The sequence below is a fragment of the Pristiophorus japonicus genome, chromosome 1, assembly GCF_044704955.1.
Source record: "Pristiophorus japonicus isolate sPriJap1 chromosome 1, sPriJap1.hap1, whole genome shotgun sequence".
NCBI classification, from domain to species: domain Eukaryota; kingdom Metazoa; phylum Chordata; class Chondrichthyes; family Pristiophoridae; genus Pristiophorus; species Pristiophorus japonicus.
This window is the reverse complement of record NC_091977.1, coordinates 133,597,861-133,610,019: the sequence shown is the minus strand read 5'-3', so window position 1 is coordinate 133,610,019 and position 12,159 is coordinate 133,597,861.

The following is a 12,159-nucleotide window of genomic DNA, read 5'->3' as shown; positions in this document are numbered from 1 at the left end:
CCACGTATTCATCTGCTCTATCCTCCTATTTCTGTACTCACTAGCTCGTGGCACTGGGAGTAATCCGGAGATTACTACCTTTGAGGTCCTGCTTTTTAATCTTTGATTTTTTCTGCCAAAGTGCATGACCTCACACTTTACGACATTATACTCCATCTGCCAAATTTTTGCCCACTCACTTAACCTGTCTGTCTTTTTGCAGATTTTTTGTGTCCTCCTAATATGACTCGGTGTCAAATTTGTTTTATCTCATAAGACCCCTCTGCAGTGCCTTAGGATGTTTCACTCCGTTAAAGTCGCTATATAAATATAAGTTGTTGTTGTGTTGATCTTCACATTTGTAATTATGTAGGAGGAAGTGCAATGAAGTAGTTGTGTGGAAGGACATTCAGAAGGCGGGTGGAAAGAGTGAGGAAAATGGTGGGACTGTTGCTGTGCTGGGGGAGGGTTTGCTTAGGAGAATATCTCCTCAATAATTTGTTGCCTTACTGCTCTGGCAGCACTGCTTGGCCTTGGCCTTCCTCATCATCTTCTTCCTCACCTTGCTCCTGCACTTCTTCCTCCGTTGGCAGCTGCAAGGCTTGGCTCTTCCAAATGGCACAATTGTGTAGCATACAGCAAACTACTACAAAATCTGGAAACTCTCTTAGGGTTATAGTCCAGGGCTCCACCGGATTGGTTCAGATTCTGGAGCTTTGTTTGAAGATGCCTGCAGTTTGCTCAATGAGCGCTCTGGTTTGAGTGTGGCTCTTATTGTATCAGCGCTCCATGTCTGTGTCTGGGTTTCTGACATGAGCCATAAGCCTAGTGTAGAGGGGATACCCTCAGTCTCCAAGGAGCCAGCCTGACATCCGCTAGTCTGGGTCAACGATAGAGGTCTGGCACAGTATGAAGCTATCATGACTACAGCTAGGATACTGGGACTGCTGCTTCTTGGAGCTGCTCCCACTTTGCCAATGTTACTTCACTACAAATGTAACAGAAAGCCCATTTACACACTGCGCTTCTGATGAAGTAATGCTGGCAAAGCAGGAGTAGCTCAAAGGAATTTCCCGGTAGTTGAGTGCTGGTCAACTGCTAGCTCAGACATGATAGTCTGCTTGCAATGTTTTTTTTGGATGTGGTTGGTGGGGGAGAACTTGAGTGATGGACTGAATCTCACTCGAAAAATACATTTTCTGAAAGATCTTTAGTACTTGCATGATTAATTGTACCATTTTTAAAATTCTTAGAATATGGCAAATTTTTGTTGCCGACTTTTTTTCCTTATCACTGCTTAACATCAGAGGAATTCTCAATCAATTTTTTCTGACTGTAAGTAAAATGTTGTAGATGTTTCAGGTGTCTTTAATAAAACTTGCAATTGCGCTGAACTGAATCTGGTTTTGTAGCCGAACTGTGTGACTGTTCTGTGACTAGAATATGTGACATCATATTCTAGTTCAAGAAATAAGAAAGAATGAACTTGTATTCATTGTTATTTGTTCTCACATGGTAGTATTTATTGTCCAGTTCTAATTGGGCATTAAGAAACAACCACATAGTGCAAGACTGGAGTCACATGTAGGCCCGACTGTAGAGGTGATGTAAGATCTTTGAATACCATGGGATCTTTTACATTCACCTGAACAGGCAGGTGGCAGGGGTAGAAATTCACCACCGCCCAAAACGGGGCGCACCTACCACTTTTTGCCGGTCTTAACCACCGTAATAGATGCGGCGGCCATTGGAGCGAAATTCAGCATTTTTGCTGAAAAAAAGGAGCAGAGCGGAGGGGTATTTCTGGCGGAATCAGCTGTTTACAGCGATGTGGGTGCAGAGTGGCCGATAGGGCCGTGAAATTCAGTGTTGCTCATTTGCTGCTAATGAGCCAGCAGCTCCCTGGCCTTTTTAAAGGGCAAGGTTTGCATCTAGGCCCTGAGCAGGGAAGCATTTTGAATCGAGGGCATGGCGAATCCAAGAGGAGCAATGAGGGCCAGCAAATTTTCGGATGCGGAACTGAAGACTCTCATCGAGGCTGTGGAGGGAAGAAGTCGCGTTCTCTTCCTCAACACAGGCAGACCGACTCTTGCTGTCTTCATTAATGTCTGGACAGAAAATCATAGAGGTTTACAGCATGGAAGGAGGCCATTTCAGCCCATCGTATCCGTGCCGGCCAACAAGAGGCTATACAGCCTAATCCCACTTTCCCGCTCTAGGTCCGTAGCCCTGCAGGTTACGGCACTTCAAGTGCCCATTCAAGTACTTTTTTAATGTGGTGAGGGTTTCTGCCTCTATCACCTTTTCAGGCAGTGAGTTCCAGATCCCCTCAACCCTCTGGATGAAGAAATTTCCCCTCAAATCCCCTCTGAACCTTCGGCCAATTAATTTAAATCTATGCCCTCTGGTTGTTGACCCCTCTGCTAAGGGAAATAGGCCCTTTCTATCCACTGTATCTAGGCCCCTCAAAATGTTATACACCTCAATGAGGTCTCCCCTCAGCCTCCTCTGTTCCAAAGAAAACAAACCCAGCCTATCCAATCTGTCCTCATAGCTAAGATTTTCCATTTCCGGCAACATCCTCATAAATCTCCTCTGTACCCTCTCCAGGGCAATCAAATCCTTCCTGTAATGCGGTGACCAAACTGCACCCAGTACTCCAGCTGTGGCCTAACCAGTGTTTTATATATTTCAAGCATAACCCCCCCTGCTCTTATATTCTATGCCTCGACTAATAAAGGTAAGCATTCCGTATGCCTTCTTAACCACCTTATCTACCTGGCCTGCTACCTTCAGGGATCTGTGGATATGCACTCCAAGGTCCCTTTGTTCATCTCCGCTTCTCAGTGTCCTACCATTTAATGTGTATTCTCTTTCCTTGTTAGCCCTCCCCAAATGCATTACCTCACACTTCTCTAGATTAAATTCCATTGGCCACTGTTTTGCCCACCTGACCAGTTGATTGATATCTTCCTGCAGTCTGCAGCTTTCTTCTTCATTATCAACCACACAGCCAATTTTAGTATCATCTGCAAACTTCTTAATCATATCTCCTATATTCAAGTCTAGATCATTGATATATACCACAAAAAGCAAGAGTCCTAGTACTGAGCCCTGTGGAACCCCACTGGAAACATCCTTCCAGTCACAAAAACACCCATCGACCATTACCCTTTGCTTCCTGCCTAATTTTGGATCCAATTTGCCACTTTGCCTCGGATCCCATGGGCGTTTACTTTCGTGACCAGTCTGCCATGTGGGACCTTATCAAAAGCTTTGCTAAAACCCATATACACTACATCATACACACTGCCCTCATCGACGCTCCTGTTACCTCCTCAAAAAATTCAATCAAGTTAGTCAGATACGATCTTCCCTTAACAAATCCCTGCTGACTGTCCTCAATTGTCCTTGATTTATCATGTGCTTCAGGAATTTTTCCAATAATTTTCCCACCACTGAGGTTAGGCTGACTGGCCTGTAATTACTCAGTAATTATTCGGTCTATCCCTTTCTCCCTTCTTAAACACATTAGCAGTCCTCCAAGGGCAACCTGAATGCTCAGCCTGCACATTGACAGAAAAACATGATTTTATCTAACTTGTATTAAAAGGATTTGAGCACACAATCTAGGTTGACATTCAATGCAGTATTGAAGGAGTCCATTCATGACCGCACCGCGACTCAATGTCGCAAATGGCTCAATGACATAATTAGCCTCATAAAAGTAAGTACATGGCTCCCCCAACTCCTCACCTTCCAACTGCGACCCTCTCCTTCACCTTCTCTTATTTCCAAACTTCACTATATAGTCACTGAAGCAACATTTGATTGTTGAGGCCTGTATATGTGCGCGTTCTCGCAATGGTGGCTCCCTTTCATATAAGAGTTACAGCTGTATGTAATAGACACACACATGTGCACTCATTGCTGAGGCCTCATGGCACTGCTACTCAGCAAGCCTTATTTGCTTTGCAGGTGAAGGTTTCTCACAAAAGTGTTGAACAACAGAGGACTGGTGGGGGCGAGCCAGAGCTCCAGCAGCTTACTCACTTTGAAGAAAGGGTTCAAAGGTTAGTGGGCCCACATGTTGCCTTCCGCTGGTCATGCCAATTCCATGGGGGCAGCATCAGTAAGTGAAGGCCTTCCTTTAATGCCACCTGTCCCTGAAAGTGCCAATGCCTACCACACGTTTGCAAATGATAGTGTGCAAGTTGCAGGCTGCATAATGCAATGCACTACCTCACCCTCACGTAAGCTCTTGTGCCATTTGTGAAAAACCTAGCAGGTTGCATGCAGCATGGTGAAGGGCAAAGGTAACCTCAGGTGCATTCCTGCGATTTTACCAGGGGACGAGGCCGCACACGAGTTCTGCTGAAGAGGACTCAGATGAGCCCATCGATTTGGGGCTTATGAAAGAAGGGTGGAGGCCATGCATTCCCAGATGTTGGGGGCAATGGCAAGGGTGCCAGAGAGCCTGCCGCAAGTGGTCAGGAGCATGGAGGAGTCCACCTCCTGCATTGTGGACAGCTCTGCGCATACCATGGAGCCTATCATTGCCAGTGTGCAGACGATGGTGGACTCCCAGAGTAACCGTGCGGATCCAGCTGTGATGCCGCATGTCGTTGGCGATGTGGCAGCTGCCATAACAGCACAGGCACAAGAGAACGAGCGTCTGAGTACTGCTTTGGATAGGATGGCCGCGGCTCTGGAAGCACAGAATGCTCTTATGCACTCTGGCCAACAGGCCACGGAATGTCTTACTGCTGTCGTCTCTGGTGGCTGTTCTCATGCAGTCTCAGCTGGATGCCATTCGAGAGCTGACTGTTGCCATTGCAGTTAGGTCCACCACAGTCCCCGGGGGACCTTCCGGTGTCACGCCACACCTCCGAACTGTGCTCCAACAGATTGGTGGCGATGGTGAGGTGCTGCCCCCGGGGAGTGGTGCAGGCTCCTCAGGCCAGGATGATGATGTGGTCTCTCCGGAACATAGCAGTCCTGACCCCAGACCTGTCAATCCGCCATTGCCAACAAGCATGGACTCACCCGAGCCAAGGCCGAATGAACGCACCGAGGAGGGTGTTGCCTAGTGTGCAGCTGGCCCTTCCAGGGCCAGAGCCGGTCGAGGACGTCCTCGAAGGACATCTGTAGTTTCAACACCTGAAACACAGCAGCCTTCCCAGACCCATGATGTAGCCACAGGGGAGATACTGCGGCGTAGTTCGAGAATAGACTTGCGTAAGAGGGGTTATAAGGAGATGCACAAGGGTGAGAAATGATTATGTGTATGTTTTTTACATCTTTATTTTGTGTTCCCATATCTGTGCAGGTCTCTCATTTCACTGTGGGCAATGATGTGTGAAAGGGCTCATTGGGATGACCGTGGAGATGCAAAGATGAAGGGTGAAGTTGGCATGAACTCATAGGAAACAAGCAGCAATAAGACGGTTTTGCACTTCCCTTGCAGGGTCTGAATGGCGACGCCATCTCCTGCGTGGCCAGCAACCCACATCCAGGTCCTCCTCCTTGTGCACGTCATGCTCCTGCACCTCCTCCTCCTCCTGGTCTTCCTCCTCAGGTGGTACTGGTGGCTCATCCTCCAATGGTTATGCCCTCATGATTGCCAGGTTGTGAAGCATGCAGCAGATGACCACAAGTAGGGAGACCACTCAGGTTAGTACTGCAACACTCCACCAGAGCGATCCAGGCAATGGAACTTCTGCTTAAGGATCCCGATGCACTGCTCAATTAAGCATCTAGTGACTGAATGAGAGTCATTGTAGGCTTGCTGTACAGCAGTCTTGGGGTTGTGAAGGGGAGTCAGCAGACAAGTGCACAGTGGGTACTCCAAGGAGCCAGCTGCAATCTAGGTTTGGGCTAGCAAACATGCTAGGCATACCGGTCTGGGACGGGATGAAAGCATCGTGGCTGCTGCCAGGATACTGAGCATCAACTGGCATGATTTTGCGGTGGTGGTCACACACCAGCTGGACATTAAGGGAGTGGAATCCCTTGCGGTTTCTGAACATCTCAGGGTTGTTTTGTGGCACCCTCAATGTGACGTGGGTGCAGTCTATGGTGCCCTGAACCCTGGGGAAGCCTACAATGCGCATGAATCCGGTCTGCCACTGCAACTGCTTCTCCCTGCTCATCGGGAAGGAAATGTAGTCGCCCCTTCTCTTTTTGAGAGCATCTGTCACTTGACGGATGAGGCGATGCGCGGTGAACTGCGAAATGTTTGATATGTCTGCTGTAGCAGCTTGGAAAAAAACAGTGGCATAGAAATTGAGTGCTATGGTCACTTTGGTTGCGACGCTCAGAGCTGTCCTCAGCCATGTCTGAGGCTGGAGGTCTGGCTGCAGGAGGCTGCACAGTTCCCTGACAATGTCCTTCTGGAGTCGAAATCTACAGAGACATTGGTCATCCGTCAGGTCCATGAGCGAAAACTGCTGCCTCTAGACTCTTGCACGATAGTGCCTTCTCCCCCCACGTCTCTGGTTGGGTCTTCCTATGGCAGCTGCCTCATTGTCTTCTCCCTTATGCTCTTGCTGCTCCTCGCCCTCTGCAGTCTGCTGCTGGCAAGCATCTGCCTCCTGTGCATCCTGCCTTCTTTTCGATTTCGCCCAGTATCTGGTGCAGGGGGTCAGTGTACCTGACTCTCCTCCTGATGGAAGATCCTTCCTGGGCCACCTCTCTGGGTTGAGGTCTGTCGCCATTTCCATGGCCTTCTGCATGTTGGCCATCCATGTCTGCTGTGTCCCTTGCCCGCGGATTCAGGAGCCATTGTGTAAGGGGATAAAAAAACGGTCACGAGAGTGGAGACAGACCGATGGTCACGAATGGGGATACTGAAGGTAGCGAATTGATCTGACACGTAAAATGGTCCAGATTAAGAGGGCTTATCAGTATTAGAAGATTCTGAGGAATCAGTTCTTCTGTCTTACGGTATGGATTGTAATATTGACCGATTATATATAACTCGCTTATGTATGTAAAGCACGCTTACATTGGGTTAAGAAACATAGAAAATAGGTGCAGGAGTAGGCCATTCGGCCCTTCTAGCCTGCACCGCCATTCAATGAGTTCATGGCTGAACATGCAACTTCAGTACCCCCTTCCTGCTTTCTCGCCATACCCCTTGATCCCCCTAGTAGTAAGGACTTCATCTAACTCCCTTTTGAATATATTTAGTGAATTGGCCTCAACAACTTTCTGTGGTAGAGAATTCCACAGGTTCACCACTCTCTGGGTGAAGAAGTTTCTCCTCATCTCGGTCCTAAATGGCTTACCCCTTATCCTTAGACTGTGACCCCTGGTTCTGGACTTCCCCAACATTGGGAACATTCTTCCTGCATCTAACCTGTCTAAACCCGTCAGAATTTTAAATGTTTCTATGAGGTCCCCTCTCATTCTTCTGAACTCCAGTGAATACAAGCCCAGTTGATCCAGTCTTTCTTGATAGGCCAGTCCCACCATCCCGGGAATCAGTCTGGTGAACCTTCGCTGCACTCCCTCAATAGCAAGAATGTCCTTCCTCAAGTTAGGAGACCAAAACTGTACACAATACTCCAGGTGTGGCCTCACCAAGGCCCTGTACAACTGTAGCAACACCTCCCTGCCCCTGTATTCAAATCTCCTCACTATGAAGGCCAACATGCCATTTGCTTTCTTAACCGCCTGCTGTACCTACATGCCAACCTTCAATGACTGATGTACCATGACACCCAGGTCTCGTTGCACCTCCCCTTTTCCTAATCTGTCACCATTCAGATAATAGTCTGTCTCTCTGTTTTTACCACCAAAGTGGATAACCACATATTCATCCACATTATACTTCATCTGCCATGCATTTGCCCACTCACCTAACCTATCCAAGTCACTCTGCAGCCTCATAGCATCCTCCTCGCAGCTCACACTGCCACTCAACTTAGTGTCATCCGCAAATTTGGAGATACTACATTTAATCCCCTCGTCTAAATCATTAATGTACAGTGTAAACAGCTGGGACTCCAGCACAGAACCTTGCGGTACCCCACTAGTCACTGCCTGCCATTCTGAAAAGTACCCATTTACTCCTACTCTTTGCTTCCTGTCTGACAACCAGTTCTCAATCCACGTCAGCACACTACCCCCAATGTGCTTTAACTTTGCACATTAATCTCTTGTGTGGGATCTTGTCGAAAGCCTTCTGAAAGTCCAAATATACCACATCAAGAAGTGGGAAGCAGCAATGTCTGATGGTTAATGAACCATCCGTTGGATTAACCTTAGAACAGACTCAGTCCAGAACAAGGTCACAAATGTTTGGGAACATGAGAAACTAGGGCATTATGACTGAAGTTCTCTTGGGAACAGGATAAGAAAGCAGGTGTTTTGGGAACAAGATAGTAAACTCTGGGAAGCAAGGTTACTTCACACGTCATGAGAAACTGAGGCAAACTGACACCATTTAATAACACATTCCAGAAGGGCGACATGTGATGAGAGATGGACAGGTGGGGAGTTTGATAAGAGTCAACAAATCAACAAAACTTCGCTGATAGCAGTAGACCAATCAAAGGTGTGCGAGGCTCCTCCAAAACCAAAGAATATGTATAACTGTCATTACAAACTGTTGTTCTGGGAATGTTCATCGGAACATTTCCCCTGCATGCTTGAATAAAAAACGGTTGAACCGAAGTTTTCGTCCGAGTGATTCCGTGGTCGTTATACAGATGGCGCGTATGAACTCCTTATATTGGGGAATCCACCTTGAGGAAGAGAAGTCTTCCTTTTACCCCAACAATACAGGCGGGTATCAATTCCTTATATCAAGGAGTCCACCTCGAGGAAGAGAAGTCTTCCTTCTACCCCAACAATTGGCACTGCAAGCAGGGCATAGACCCTCCAACCCCAGGATGTGGCAACTATTGTGGTGAGTAACCTCTTTGTACCACCTACAAGTTAGAGCTGTAACATTGACGGGGAAAAAGGTAATCTGTATAAAGAACTAAGTTACAGCGAACCACGGAAGGACGAAAACAATGTTAAGATCGGTGTATGTACTGAAGCATAACAGGTGACATGGTAATAACAGGGAGAAGTCTGTATTGATTGTGCGCGGCGCAAACAAGGAAGGAATAGAACCTAAAGGGGAGGTGGGTGCCGACCCCAGTGATCATTAGACGAAAAATGGCCAGTGAAATAGAATGGGAATGGGGACTGCAAGGATCTCTGATATGTTAGCTGAGAAAAATGGGAAATTAATAAAATAAATGAAAAAGCAAGGATGGCAGCCAGAAGACTCACCTGACAGACAGAGGAAATGGTGGGATAGTCAAACTAAGAATAAAACGGAGCAAGCCTATGTAATAATACTCGTTTGCTGCAGAGGACAGATAAAAGAAATAGATACTCAAACAAAACAAATTTAAGAGTTAGAAGAGTAAGATAAATAAGCTGGAGGTAGAGATAAAAGATTGGACTGGACGGATAGTGCAGTGCGCAGCCGTAGCACCATCATCTACGGCATCAGCAATAGAGCCACTGGACCCCTTGGTGGGTAAGTGTAGCCCACAAACCCAACCTAACAGTAAACCAGACTGGGATGAGTTGGCCGATGACGAGTACGGAATAGATTGGCCCCCGGCATATGATAATGGCTACCTGCCAGAGGCGCCTATAAGCACCACTACAATTCCTGCCAACGGACACATACCAGCCCAAACTACCATACAGGAGGTACCCCATAGCCCATAGGAGAGAAAAATACTATTGAATGAATTACCAACCCCTAAAACAAATAGTAGGAATACGGAATTCTGGCAAAAGGTGGAAGAGATGCTAGACGCCCATAACCTAACCTTAGCAGACATTCACAATCTGGTAAAAGCTAAAATGGGTCCGATAATTTGGCACAAAACGACACAAGGGGTACAAAATGGGGACAGGCAGAGAAAGGGAGGGGCTGATATGCCAAAAATGCAAAAATTGGAATTCCTCAAGCATGGGATGGATGATGCTGGGGACCAATTAGAACAACTTGGAGTAGGGTACTGAATGTAGCTCAAAAGGCAGGTGAAAGGGTAGAGGAATACGGGAAACGAAAGTGGACGAATGACCCTGCCAAAGATGATGCAGCATTTTTGAAAATGTTTAAAGATGGGTTAGGAGAAGCCCATCAAAAAATAATTAAGTTAGGATTTAAGATAGGGGATGACTACGATGAAACGCTGGACTGGGCAGAACATGTCGAAGAGTTACAGTCAGAACAAAGGGAGAAGATAGCAAAAATAGCAGCAGTGACGGTAGCAGCAGAGATGAAGGGGGAGGAGACACACCCCTGCGCAGCGCCCATGATATGTTTTAACTGCAATCAAGAAGGCCACTTCAGTAGAGAATGCCCGCAGAAGAGGAAAGTTTGGTATGCAGATATAGCAAGTGATCAGGAAGGCCAATGGTGCCTTGGCCTTTATTGCAAAGGGGATGGAGTAGAAAAGCAGGGAAGTCTTGCTACAGCTATATAAGATATTGGTGAGGCCACACCTGGAATACTGCGTGCAGTTTTGGTTTCCTTATTTACGAAAGGATATACTTGCTTTGGAGGCAGTTCAGAGAAGGTTCGCTTGGTTGATTCCGGGGATGAGGGGGTTGATTTATGAGGAAAGGTTGAGTAGGTTGGGCCTCTACTCATTGAAATTCAGAAAAATGAGAGGTAATCTTATCGAAACGTATAAGATTATGAGGGGGCTTGACAAGGTGGATGCAGAGAGGATGTTTCCATTGATGGGGGAGACTAGAACTAGAAGGCATGATCTTAGAATAAAAGGCCGCCCATTGAAAACAGAGATGAGGAGAAATTTCTTCTCTCAGAGCGTTGTAATTCTGTGGAATTCACTGCCTCAGAGAGCTGTGGAAGTTGGGACATTGAATAAATTTAAGACAGAAATAGACAGTTTCTTAAACGATAAGGGGTTATGGGGAGCGGGCGGGGAAGAGGAGCTGAGTCCATGATCAGATCAGCCATGATCTTATTGAATGGCGGTTCAGGCTCGAGGGGCCGTATGGCCTATTCCTGTTCCTATTTCTTATGTTCTTATGTTATGGAAATTCTAGAGAGAAATGTTATAATTGTGGTAAACTGGGACACTTATCCAAAGATTGCTGGAATAAGGGAGGAGGTGCAGGAAGGCGAGGCCCCCAACAGGCAAAGAAGGGAACACCGTTAACCCAGGAAGAGCTGATGGACATGCTCAGACAGGTACCAGCACCACTGCCCCCACCTGAGACGCCCTCCAACGAGGACATTATCAACATGCTCCGATTAGCCAGTACACACTAGGAGTTGCCGACCCCCGGCGGAGGGATAGGACGGCAGCTAAGGGATCCGAGAATGTTTATTAGTGCAGTGTTAGGGGGCCGGCATTGCGATATGCTAGTAAATACAGGAGCGTCCATTTCGATAACCAACTTAGATTTGCCCTTGACCCACAGGACTGTTAGCATACAAGGAGTGAATGGGGGATATCGGAAAGCAACCCTAAGTGAAATGGTGTTATTAGAAGTACAGGGAGTAATGCTACCTACTCAGTTTTGGTGCAGTCAGAATACAGAGGGCACCATATTGGGCATTGATACCTTAAGGGAGATAGGGGTATTCAAAGATCCCCATCGTAACCGGATAATTTTGGGGGATAAGCACGAAAACCAAATTAAGTTTGAACACCCTGGGACACCAGCAGCAACGAGTGGCCGGAATAACCCTAATCCAGCCCGAGTGGGGTAGCGTGTGCCAATTATACCCAACTCTGTGGGCACAATACAAGCAGGATTCTAGGCTAGCAGAGACACCACCCATCAAAATTCCCAGACCCGAACACAAAGCTTCCTGACAGTACCGATTAAGACCCGAAGCTGAGGCAGCGGTCTGTCAAGATATTGCAGGAATTAGAGGAGCAAGGGGTCGTGAAACAGGTAATTGCCTCCACTAATTCACCTGTGTGGCCGGTAAAGAAACCCGACAGGTCTTACGAACTGACTATCGATTATATCGCCCTGAATAAGGTGACTCCCTGAGATCATCCGATAGTGGCAATTCCGGCCACAATTTTTAATGGCCTGGATCCGGGAAATAAGATATTTACCGTGCTTGATATAGCGAATGGATTTTGGGCCATACCTTTAGAGTCCCAAGGAAAATTT